The following is a 14,058-nucleotide window of genomic DNA, read 5'->3' on the forward strand; positions in this document are numbered from 1 at the left end:
TATGATTTTGTGACATTTTATTGCCAATCTAAATTGGATAGTTTCATGGTTATTCATCGAACCTCTTCAAACATTTTATCAAGAGTTGCAAGTTTCCTTGCACGATTTATCCAATTTCATCAACAACATGTTCGAGTCGAGACATGGCCAAGCTTGAACCTGTTTAATTTTACCGGAAAAGTTGGAATTGTTAAAGTTGACGAAAATTTCGTTACTCAATGGGAACTTTATGTTGTCTTTGAATCTTGTTATTGCCTTCTTTTTGTCTTAAGTCAACTTATTGGTTAAACTGATGAGGTAAGTTTGAAATTGAGTTAATAATTGAGTTCCATTAGCAATAGTTATTCAATCTGAATCAGTTTACTTATTAATTTCAATTGGCAAAGAAAAGAGTCAAAAATAGTTTGATTTTTTCGATTAACTTTTTAGCCACTAATTGCATGTAAATTATTAATTCAATGCAATGATCAAGTTAACATTTTGTTTGATCAAAGTTAATTAACTGGTTAAAAGTGAACTGGTTGAGGTCAATTAATTATTCAAATGGATACTGTTTGGTGGAAAAATTGATTTCAACAAACAACTTGTTCTAATTGAAATGATTAAAGGTGAAACTTGAGCTGATGATGGAATGAATCAAAAAGGATTAATTGTATTAATAAAATTAATTTTTCATTTTGGTTCCTTTTACTTCATCAGTTATCATTTCTCAAATTCAATTGAGCTTGTAAATTTAATCAAAGCAATGATTGAGATGAACTTTACTCTGTTTGAAGCCATCAAGTGCAGAAAAGCTTTCAAATTTTGAACATTTTTCTCATGAAAATTTCGATCCATTTTGTAGATAATTTTGATAATAAGATAGGAAATGGAATAGAACTGAATAATAGGAATGAACTTTTTCTTCTTCTGTTTAATATCTATTAAGGTAAAGGAAAGGATGTAAAGAAGCGAACAAATTTTGATGAAAAATCAGGTAAATTGTCGTTCTTGCATTTCATGGGAAATATTCCAGTTCATCATTGCTGTTGAGTTGAGCAATTTGAATGAGCAAAATGAACAATTGAAAGGTATGATAAGAAAATGGGATTTTTTTCACCTTTCATTTGGACATTTCATTGAATTCGTAATTCAGATAAATATTGAATTTTTTCTTCTTCTTCTTCTGCTTCCGTAATATATTAATATCTTGGTTTATTGTGAAAGTTGTGATGGATTGATATTTTTGCTCAGGTTTGTATTATTTAACCATCGGAAGTTGGAAAGTGAAAAGTTTGAAACGAAAAAATTGATTCAATTGAAGCTGTTGAATGGGTGAAATTGTGAGACGAGAGACGAAAAAAGATTGATTTTTAGCGTAAAAAGTTGATCACAATTGAATAAAAGGTTGATATGGTTTTATCGATACAAGTTTTAATAACAAGAGTATCAATTGGTGATAACATTTGGCCTGTTATTACTTATTGAAAAAGGTTGACCCTTTCACATGAGAAAGGTAATGCTTACATCAGCAGCTTTACACTAGACAACATTTTCATATTAAATTCAATTTTGTTTCAACATTTTTCTTTTTCTTTCATCAAAACTCTTTTTTCTGTTTAGCTAAGAAGTTTTCAGTTTCCTTTTAATGTAAAATCATCTTTTTTGGATGATTATTGGCAGTCAAACAATTAGTTCATTGAGTGGATGAAGACGGCTAAAAAATGAAATACCTTGAAAGGTGAATGAGAAAAGTTATTTGAGCTTCTAACCAATGAATTTTGTCTCAAGCTTGGTACACTCGAGTGATTCAAAAGGATACATGGTTAGTAGTGGTCAGGGTTAAATAATGGACAATAATAAATACTGGAAATAAACTCGAAGAAATGTATTAGAACTGAATCAGTTTTAGCTTTTAATGGTGTTTCAATGAAAAGCTAAAGCTGAGGGAAAGACGCTCTTTGAGAAACCTTAAAGTTAACATGATTAGGCTTTAAATTGATTTAAAATAAACTGTTTATTGGGATTAAATCAAGTACAATATTTATTTTCTAACTTTAATTTACACGTTTTATCTTACAGTTATGATGAATCGATTGAAGAACCACTTGGACTTATTGAATTGCTAATTTTGAGTATAGACTAGGATTAGCTGAATTCACTCAAAGTCACCTCACACTGAAAAATGTTTTTGTGAATTCATTCAATCGCGTTAAGTAAATTAAATTTGGATAAAGTCAAAGAAAGATACATTTTGTTGAGTAAAAGTAAAGTCTAGGTGGGTCTCTAGGTGTTGAAGTATTTCCAGGTATGATAGCTAGAGTTTCAGTTTGAAGCAAAGTTCAAAAAATGTAATCAGGTTATTTTCCATTATTAGGTGGACAAAACTGTTGACTACTAGTTTTCAATTACACAAGTGTTATGTGTACTGTGAGTAATGTGTTGTCTGCAAATGTACTTTAATGCTGAAAGAAGAGGCAAGAAGGCCATAAGGCTAAAAAGTTTTCCGATGAATGCGAGTGAAATGCTAGAATATTTTGTCTTCTGTTATTCGGAATTTGGAAGAAATTTAATCAAAGACTACCAGTTCCCAAAGATATTTCATAGATGCTACATGGCTTATCGTGCATCACGGCAAAAGCAAAAGCAACTACGCAGCAAACCATTTCCATTCGTTTTAAAAACGAGCGTCAAGGGTCTGTGTCAGGATAAGCGTGATTATTTATTACATTATTGCTCAATTTGCTATTACAGCATATTTCCACGCAACTGCTTCAAAACGAGTGTTTTGAAAGGCCAAAACACGCATACGCGTTCTCAGTAAAAAGCGTGAAAATAAACTTTAATTTAATAACTTGATTATAACCAAGTAGGAAGAGTTTTAGCTCTTAATCAAAATCTCAAAAATTGACAGTTCTATGCTTTTAACATTACCAGACAGCGAAAAATTAAAATTGGGTTAACAGCAGTAAATCCTAGGTGTTCAAACGGGTAGGTCAAAAAGTAAACGGCTATATCTTTAGAACGGATTTGTTTATTGATCTGAAAATTTGTATATAAATAGACTTTTATCAGGAATTAATGATACGTGTGCTCGAAATACCCTCATTTTTTTACAATTAACGCTATCAGACGATTTTCAAAAATACAGCTATAAATTTTTGACAAGTTTCCATTGAAATTTTATAATCCCATTATAAATCGCTTTTTCGAGTCGGGTGAGCGTTTTTGTTTCGCTTCTAATTACCCTGTCTTTAAGACATTCTCAAATTCCTAGTAAAGCTAATTAATATAAAATTAAAATGACCACGATCGTGCACCTATTTCTCGAGATATAAAGCCCCAAAGTTTAACCTACCCGTTTGAACACCTGTTATGTTGTATATAAAATATGGGACCAATGGGACTTTTAATTATCATTTTATCAGCAGCTCTTTCTCGGCTGCTTCGGACACTATTGTTGTGGCTTTTTTTATGAATTTTCGCTAAGTGATACCTAAATAGCTAAGCATTATTCTGCAATCAACAGAATAGGATCATATTGTTTGGTTAAGAAATTAGTACAATTTAAATCAAAAATTTGCTTCTGGGTAGAAATTTCACATGATTAACTTTTGGTATCCGAAATTTGAGTGAGCTATCAAATTTACTTTAATCGACAATGTCGTTAAATAGCTGCTCCAGATCAGTTTTTTATGAAAAGGATAACATGCGAGTCATGCAATTTTCACAAAATTTCAAGTCAAGCAAACTAACGAGGTTACTCCAAATCTCTAAGCCAAAGGAAAAGGACATCAATTTTTGCACGATAATCTCATGTTTAGGTCCAAAATAAAACTTCCGCTGCATTAACCTTAAAATAACCTTGTTCATCTTCGTTTTTATCTTCACTTTTTTTGGCTTCATCTTCCCTTATTGTTTAACTTTTCATGTTTTTTGCCTTTTCAAACCTTTTTTTCACTGCCATTTTAGTTACATGTAAACTGAAAAAGAAAAGGAAAAGTGAATAACATGATGCAGAAGATGAGGAAAAAGGAAATAGGAAGAAGCTTTAATTCAAGAAGAAGGAGGCAAAAAAAAGATCTCATGAAAGGTTGAAAAGTTCTTGTAAGATGCAAGAAACTGGTTAGATAATCTTGCCTTTTTTGTAGGGTTTGTGTCTTGATTCACTTTTATTGTTGCTTCAATTCAAACAAAAAAAGGCTCTTTGAAAGTTTATTATGATTTGCAAGTTTGAGTGTGAATTGAATTGATTAAAGTTTATGATTAAATTGGTATGAAAATATGTTTTCCACTTATCATCATATTTACATGATAATGATAAACATTTTGCTCTTTTTCAATTTCATCTTTTCATCATTTTTCGTTCCTATTTTTCACACTCTTTTCTTCATCCTATTCTTGCCTCTTTTTTTTCATGATAACAAATTGTATAAACTGGTGAATAAAATGTAAAGAACTGGGAATGATGAACGTTTTGTCTTGAGTTGAGAATTGAAATTAACTAAGATGATGCAGAGGAAGGAAGATGCTCAAGATAAGATCAATTTTGTTTGTTTGTAATTTACCCTGTTTCTAGTCATTAATTCAGTTGAGACTGAATTAATTTCAGCACTTTTATAAATCATTGTTGCTGTTGCTCATCCGTTTTGTCATGTTTAAGTTTCTTGCTGTTTTGTCAGTTTCATTGTTTGATTAGACCAAAAATGTTTGGTCAATTTTGAGCTTCTCAATTTTACTAAATCAATATTTGATGCTTTCAATGTGAGTCTTAACTTTGACCAGTTTTCATATGAATAATTGTGAATAATGAATCATTTCAACTTTTCATAAAAGTCAACATTTTTGTTCAATTTGTTTTCTTCTTTTTCCGTTAGACAACATTAAATGTTAATTAAGTGTAAATTAAAGGCAACAATTTATCTTTTTGCTCATTTTGTTTCATGGTTTGTTGAACTTGATGTAGATAAAACTAGGTCAACATTTGGATTTTCATTGTTTTCAAATGTCTTTAAAAATGACAATGAATTTACTTGAATTAAACATTTAAACAGAGTCGACTAATTAATCAAAATAATGGAGTTGCATTTTTCAATCAACTAATTTTTATTAATGCTTCTTGGGTGAATAAGTAAGCTTGCACAGAAACTGTCAGTTAATGGTTGAACAAATCTAAGATTTTCCTATGGACAATATCGCTCATTGCTCTAATCAGTATCTCAAAGCAAATCATGAGTTTGATGAACAGTTATTTTACATTATTAGTCTAACAATAGCTATAATAGCCAGAGATCAATATTAACTGAGTTTATCAATGCTTCCTTTGGTCATATTTGCTCTTGATGTGCATCTGTCTCAGAGTACAATTTACTATCTAAAATTGTCCGTCGACATCGACAGCTAATGAGATTTCATTTAATATTGTTTTGATGAAATTCAGTTGAAAGTAATTTTAGATCATTAACCGTGCGCTGATACTAATTTCGGTGAAATTACTTCACGAAATTATAATTAAAATTTGATACTTATTATTATCATTGAAAATCGCACTTATTTCGGTCACCGCACAAGAAAGAGGCAATTTCAGGTAGTAGATTGTTGGTTCAAATTATTGGTTATTTTTTAATTGTTTAAGTCTTTTGTCTCTAGTTTATTAGTTCAAGTTGAAAGTGCATGAAAATGAAAGTTTTTTTTCAGCTCATTTTGTTTGAAAATTTTTAAGAATAATCTATTCGTATCTTTAATTTAAGCGAAAATAAACACCTTAGGACTTTGCTTTCTTCGGACACTGTGAACAATCTGTCTACTTCATTGATCGACATGACTTTCGAACACGATTTGTTTGAAAAGTAAAATTGCTTCGTTTCATTTTAACATGAGAATATTTTCAATAGAGATTCTTTCAAATATAAACTGAAATACATTTTCTGTAATCTCATGTATTTCCACTCCACTTCATATACTCATGAATCAATTTTGCATCTTATTTCTGTGACAAAATATGTTGCGATTCATTTGCTCAAAGGAATTGAATATTGAATAAGTTAGCCTTAGAACATGAATTTTTAAATCACAGAAGAAACAATGTTAACAGAGCATTTCAACGACTCGAAATGATTCAACAACCTTCAATGTTTTTCAAGATCAACTGGGTTTACAAAAGGTTGTAACACTGGTCAGGCAAGGCTTCACCCTTCACATCGATTGATTCAAGTTTACTCCAATCGCTCTGAAACTGTCTTGACAACTAAAAAACTAAAGAAACTAAATGAACATTTTATCGTTAATTGTTACAATTAACAAGATTAAACCCTTGGGTTTGCATAGAAATTGATTAGAGTAACACTTTTTAATCAAATTAAAGCCTTTAAACTGACTTTCAGTTGAAATGAGTTTCTTACAAATCAATACAATTAAATTATTTTCACCTAAAAACCTATTCATTTGCAATTAATTGACTTGAATTAAACAGATCAATAATCATAAATTAAGTTAAAAGTGAAAGGCAAAAGTGACCAAATATGATTAAATAAACTATTCAAAATTGAATCAAATGCAATACCGTTAAGTTGAGGTACAATTTATACTTGATTGGTTCAAAGCTTTTTCAATTGAACCAATTGAATTGAAACTCAATTTTACCTTTGAATGAATCAAAGGAAAGTTCAATTGTGACTCCTTGAATGGATAAAATGCAAGAAATGTAAGAAAATTAAAAAATTGGAAAATGAAACAATCCAAGTTGACGTGAATTTCCGAGAAAAAATTGAGCATTCATTTTCTGAAAATACTTACTTTTCCGGTTCTCAATATTATTGAAAAGTTTCACATGATTTTACTGTGATTAATTTGCTGGTCAATGGTAATTTAAGGATTAATCAACTGAATAAAACAGTGAAAAAAATGGATCACTGATTTCAAGGGAAGTTGATGGATTAAAGAGATTATTCAGTAATTATCATTGTAAAGCTGGACTTACCTTGATTCATCATGGTCCATTGAATTTGATAACTTTACCTTTAATTGACAGACAAGAGTCTTGATCAAACATTAATATTTTCAAATTGCACACTTTCACTCTCTAATTAATTGCAACTTAAATTATCCAAATTATCATTGGAGTGTCAATGATTGAATCAAGGTAAAATATTTTGAAAACTTTTATATTGAACAAATCAAAGAATGAAGTTTTTTCATCAAAATTGAATGGATTAAAATATCAATTGAAAAAAGGTTAAATCCATCAAAGGTAATTTGTCTAATAATAACTTATTATTAATAAGTTTACATTGATTGAGTTTTTACATGATTTGCGACTTTTTTTGTGATCAGTTTAATCAATCATTTCGGTCTGGATTACAATAATAGATATAATCAGAGTACATTGCATGTTCATCGATAACTGTAATCACGTTGATCAAGTAAATAATCACGCACGTTGTTGCTGCTTTTCAACGTATTTCAATTCAGTAATTGCACTTGAATCAACTAACAATGCTTTGGTCAACAATCAAGTTTGTCCAAACTTGACTCTTGTTTACTTTTGTTGACCCAACGTGCCAATGTAGTGTACCAACGAACGTGCTAATAGAAGTCTTTTTTTTCTCTCATAGATTAACATGATAATAGCAATAATTTGAAATGTTAAATTATAGTCATGATGTCGTTTAACGGCTCAATAAGCACGTTTGCACTACTTTGAACATTACTTACTTTCCCTTTAAAACAGTCATGAAGAGATGAAAAAAATGAAGCTTAACATTTCCCGCCTTATTGGTTGGCTTCTTGTAGACAAACTTTGAAAAGGTTTTACTCTTTGAGCTGGAAAACACTTTTAGTATTGATTTGCGAGTTTTAAGTGTAAAAATCATTTCAACAAACATCATGATAAAGCTTCATTTTCAATCTCAATCTTTCTGAGTTGTGCAGTTTTATTGAATCATTCAAACTTTACCATTATTCATTGGTTTACTCAAGTTTCAAGTTTTCACTTTTTCTTCTTGCGATTAAGTGAAATGTTAGCACCTCTGTTAACGTGTTTATTGATTGTTTCTCTTGGTTATTGTCAAGAGGACGATTATTTTAGTGATCAAAGATTCAATGTGAGCCCATTCAGTGAAGATCGTAACCCATCCAATAGCCAATCATATGCATACCTAGCCAAATGGTACCCACACTTGAAACGCTTCATTGGCCGTGGAGGCTCACAGTCTTCGGGTTACTCAGACGATGAGGGCCTTGGTATCAACTACATGTCCAACAATGATCAATACTCGGATGGACCTGCGATGTACAATGATGATGGTCCCGGTGAGGGTGATAATGGCTATCGAGGTGGCTATCGTGGAGGTGCTGATGGATATGGACCCATGTTTGGTCGATATGGTTCATCCGACTCTGGTTCAAGAGACTGGGCATCATCTAGATACTATCCTTCACACGATGTAAACTCAGATTACCGACCATCTCATGAACCAGCCAAAAAACCTTCATACCACTCTGAGCCTTACCATATTCAACAGCCATACAGTTACTCACCTCGATTGGGTGACAAATCAGAGGATTCACATGAGGATTATTCTGGTGCAAATGATGATTCACGCCATTTCAGCTATGGACATTCACTTGCTCATGGTTCGAATAAAAAGTCACCTTACGTCGACTATGGCTATAACAAACCAACCAACTATGATTACGATGAAAAGTGAGTGAAACTTGCAAGTCAATCAGTTGATAATCCCTATCATTACACATCAAATTTTATTCATCAAACTTTTCCATGACCCTCACTCATCTCATTTCACCAAAAAATTCATTTCCATTCATCGCCATCACAATATTGTAAACTGTAATTAACCATGTATTTAAAATTTATGATCATAAAAGAAGAAAAATTTTTCATTTCCATGTTCGAGTGATTATTTATCAAATGATTAGGTTGAGAAAAGACCAAAAATATATCAATAAATGAATTTAATTTAATCTTTAAGTCAATTGTATCTTGTATTGTTGCTATAATTGCTTCTTCAATTTACAATAATTAGTATACGCTCTTTGAATGTGTTGATCCAGCTCATTGATAGTTAATTGTTGTACGGATAAAAAAGCACAACAATATTTAAATGAAGAGCTAATAAGGACGTTTACAAAACAATCAAAACAAACAAACCGTTAGATTGTTAATCAATTCACATCACCATCGTGATGTTCATCTTTTGATACTTTAAAGCAATCAAATGTATTTACCTTTTTCTTGTCACTCATTTTCAATTTAAACTTTTCATTGTAAGCCCTAGAGGCTTCAATTTGTATATTAATTAACTTGTTCAATCGTCGGCTAATTAGTCTATTTCATCTTTGAATTGAAGTAAAAACATTGGAAAACTCATCAATCGGATTCAAAGTGTAATTAACAATTAAAAGCTGAGAAAAAAAACAAAAACATCAACACAATTTGTCTAATTGCAATCATTTACTTTATATCAATCGTCTTGATTAATCTTTTGATTTCTGTTACAATTTTTTAGTATCTTGCAATTGAAAACCTTTTTCAAGGTAACATTTGATTGTTGTCATTATTATACCTATTTGATCGTGAATAATACGAATTGGTGTTTTTTCATCACTTTAATTCAACATTTAATCATCCAATTGATTTTTTTTCAAAAAAAACCTTTCTAATTGAATCACATTAAAAGCGAAACAATCAAATCAAATTGACAAAAATAAAACTTTATTAATCACTTTATTGCTGGCTAAATTGTATTGACATTGTTACACAATTATAAAATAGTTACTTTACTTTCAATGGTAAGTCGAGAAGCGGTTGAAGGACTTGACTCTAACCTAAGCTTGAGACTGTCTCGGTTGATCTCATTCAGTCCAATGAGGGTTGCTAAAAGTATCCAAAATTAGCAAATTGCAATTAAATTCAGGAATTAAAGTCAATCCAAGAATTTTTAAGTCTTTTTACAATTAAAAATAAAACCAAACAACTTATAACGAAACAATTAATATTAAAGTTAATATTACAATCTTATCAATAAGTAATAAACAAATAATTATTGGTAGAAGTGACTAGATTTTCAATCGTAAACAGGCGATTGAAGGACTTGATTACAACCTGGACCTAAGACCGTCTCGGTTGATCTCATTCAGTCCAAAAATTGTCCAAAATTAGCAAATTTAAATCAAATTGAATTTAGGAATGAAATTAAATCCAAGAATTTGAATCATCAATATTTTCTCAAAATTATCATTAAGTAATAAACAAATGGTTATTGGTAGAAGTGGCAGAATTTTCAATTGCAAACAAGCGATTGAAGGACTTGATTCCAACCTAAGCCTAAGACTGTCTGGGTTGATCTAATCCAGTCCGATAAGGGGTCCTACAGACAGTTAATCAGTTTTTTTCATATTTAATAAGTCTCTCAAGTTTCCGGTTGTTTGCATTTGTTAACTAAATTGTCAATGATTTAATCATCATTTGCTTCAACCCTGAACCTTTTTTTTCTCAACCATTACCATTAATGGTGAAAGTTGACACAAACCAGTATAAGTTGATCAGTTTGGTGCTTAATATTAATGATTTGATTAACACTCGTCAGGTGATTAACTGTAATGTTGCTTACAATGAGTTCAATATTAATCAGGAAAAACTAATCGCTGGAATGAATTTCCTTCTCAAAGATTTTCAGAAATGAATTTTACATTTTTGTTTGTTCAACTCTCTCATCATATGCTCTTAATAATCTAATTGTGATTAACTCTTTAATTAGATTAATTTAATGGCTCAAAGTAAATACAGTGAAAGCTACTTTACTGTTGTTAGACGATGATGATAGGACAACAATTAACATGACAATTATGATAGTGAAAGAAAGCAAATTGAATTGTTCAAAACTACTTTCAATGAATTAACATGATTAACAGGTGATTAGTTAACCACAAATTGAAGTTGATAGTTTTTCTTGTGCGAATTGGATAATTGGATAAAAACCACTTTTTAAATCAGCATTCAACAAGCATTCCAATCAATGTGTTAATCAGTTGATTTTGTAGTTGAATCACATTGTTTCAATCAACTCTCATAATTTGATTCAATCATTTTTGTCGGCCAATTATAATTGTCCAATTATTGATTACACTTTTTTTTCTGATCAAAGGTTCAGATTGAAAGGTTAATTGTAGAGTAAAAATGTGTTCATTTTTTTTCATTTGTGGACATTTGAATAGACTGATTGTGATTGATTGTTTGTCATGAAATAACCAGGATAACCTTTTAAGATCAATTGGTGATCAACTTGAATGGAGCAACTGAATTTCAATACTTACATTGAGTATTCAATAATGTTTGAATTATTTCATTGAATTTACTTGAACACTTATTAGCAAGTCAAATCAAGATGAATCGAGTTGACAAAATAAATTGAATACTGAAGGAAACAGCTAATTTCAATAACATTTTTCACAATTAACACAAGTTCACCATTTAATCAGATTGATTGTATTCAATCGCAACCCTTACAAGAGGCTCATCTTAATGTCATCAAATGGTTAAAATCATCAAATTAAGCCTGGATAAATTAAATTTTCCCTCTCAATCACTGATTGACTGGGTCTTGAATACAAGAGAGTGAATAGTTGACCATTTGAAATGTCCATCCAAACATCCAATGTTACAATGTAATTCTGTCCTTTGTTGGGTTTTATTTTTGCCTTGTCAACACCATGTCTCTGTATTGGATAAACAGAAAAAACGAAATTAATCAAAGGTTATCTAATGTTCATTATTAATTATTGTCAGTGTTTTATCTTGATAATTACCTCTTCTTTGTGTCGTTGTAAGATGGATTTGTTGAACGACCATTTGGTAGAGGGAAAAATTGGATTCTCATTGTTTCAGGGTTTGACACAATTTTCAATGCAAAAATGATAATCTATTTAATTTTGCTTGTGTAAAGAGTGATTGTTGACAATTATTAATCTTGAAGATGTTTCATTAATTAATTAATGAAACAGTATGGTCTAAATATATGTAAGAATAAAGGCGATAATGAACCTTAAATACTGTTAATCATGAAGGTTAGTTTAGCACCACAAGTAAACCAGAATAGTGTATTGTTGTTGTTATTGTTGATGTTACTTCACCTTGCACCATTAATAATATCATCAGTATTGTTATTTTCATCATTCATTGAGTCTTTGCTTCTTTCAGTTCATCTTTCAGGTTTATCTTTATCATCATTAGTAATACTATTAGCATTTACTCATTTTTGATCAATTGTTACATCCATAAGGTCTTTGCTGCTGCTGTTGCTCCTAGCTTTGATGACAAAGATGATGAAGATGATGTTTATCCTCCAGGTTGATTGTAATTGACGATTTAATTTAATCAAACTTGAACAAAGCAAACTTGAAATGAAATTAATTGATTATCTGAGAAAAAAAGATGAAATAAAAAAAGAAATGAATTATTTTTGTTAGATGAACATACGCATTAGCCATTAGTTTTTCATCATTGCTTGTTAACAAAATACCTTTCAATTCACCTAGGATTGTTAACTCATGTTGACTTAATTGTCAACTTTTTTCATCCTACACCACTCATAGTACGAATAATGGAATCAAAGAATTTCTTTTTCCATGAATGAAAATATCTGTTGGGAGAACAATTTGGTTGAGAAATTTATTAATAAAAACAAGCTAATTGCCTTTACTTCTATGTTTGACAAAACTGTTGTTTTGGCTTTGAATAATAATCACTTTAGTCTCTTACCTTTGAAAAATATCTTGGCTTTAATCGGAAACAATGGCTCTGAGACGACAATCATAATGGATCCAAAGTCGCTCATTGAAAGATAATTATTTGATTGAAGTCAACTTGAATGGACAATAGATAATCCTACAACACCATTTGATAAGTATTTTGGCAGATCACAGTATATCAGGAGGGAAACGGTAAACTATTAAGTATCATAATGTTTGATATGGTCGGAATCGGGAAAGTGAATTAAATCAATAAAAATTAATGTTGATCAACCAGACAATAACAAAGTAAGTGCTGCCATCTAGCGTTCGCTGTTTGAAATACTGGCTTGATTACAATTTGCAATAACTTCAAGTCTCGGAAATGAAATAAACAGGATTGACCAGCTTTATAATTTGAACACAGGAACAATCGTTAAGTAATCAGATGCTTCTCGTTTACTTTACAGAGGTAATAAATTATCGTCTCTCTTATTTATGTGATTATGTCATCATTGGGTAAACAAGCCAATTTTACTAGTTGAAAAACAACCATGAAACTGTGGTAATTTATGTGACAAAGAAATGATTGAGTCAAGACTTTGGTGGAAAGATTGATTACAGATCAATATCACTCATCAAAGACAGTCATCGAAGACAGTCATCAAATCAAGCCATTCATTTATTCAGATAACTAGATATCTGAAAAAAGTATCCTTGCAACAACACTCTCAAATGATGATTATAAAAGATGATACTTGAGGTAATCATCGGCCACAACTCGGAAATCCAATGAAAACCAAGCCATATTTATGTTTCTCTTTTTGACATGACCCAAATGAGCCTTCAAACTCAATACGGCCTAAAAGTTTTCTTTAAAAGTACAGCAGCCTGTTTGGATCTTGATCTTCGATAACGATCCGCCTTTTCATATTTTCCGTCACCATTATGATGGAAGGAGAGTTTATTTCCTAGAAGCAGAGAGGACAATAACCATTAGTGTTAATTTAATCAGAAAATAATACACGAGTTATACATATTAACTGAACAACTTACCTTATCATAATCAATAAGAAGACAACATCGTCAGATGATCCAAATGGTACTTAAGATGGTGTTAAGATGAACCTCTTTCAATGGGCTGATAGATAATTTGAACAGCAAATTTATTACAGACAGAAGCATAATTCATAATTAAATATAACGTTTAGTGAATCACAGACAAAATCAGTAGGAAAATAATGTCTCCAAGAGTTTATAATAGAGAAAGCTGAGTTATAATAAAGTGTAATATTTAGCTTGGTAAAGGAAGGGAGAAAGAGGATAAAGAGA

The 14,058-nt window shown here is 30.7% G+C and overlaps 1 long non-coding RNA gene across 1 annotated transcript; it reads right to left on the reverse strand.

Moving 5' to 3' along the window:
* Positions 1–9,690: 9,690 nt before the first annotated feature.
* Positions 9,691–14,041, reverse strand: LOC107371201 (uncharacterized). Its single transcript, XR_001570758.3, has 5 exons — positions 13,783–14,041; positions 12,758–13,697; positions 12,531–12,638; positions 11,806–12,417; positions 9,691–11,715 (listed from the first exon to the last, which is right to left on the reverse strand). It is a non-coding gene; the product is annotated as an uncharacterized LOC107371201 (long non-coding RNA).
* Between the last annotated feature and the right edge of the window lie 17 nt (positions 14,042–14,058).

The sequence above is a fragment of the Tetranychus urticae genome, chromosome 2 (genome assembly GCF_039701765.1).
Source record: "Tetranychus urticae isolate SD_2017Ah chromosome 2, NJAU_TeUrti_SD_1.0, whole genome shotgun sequence".
NCBI lineage: Eukaryota > Metazoa > Arthropoda > Arachnida > Trombidiformes > Tetranychidae > Tetranychus > Tetranychus urticae.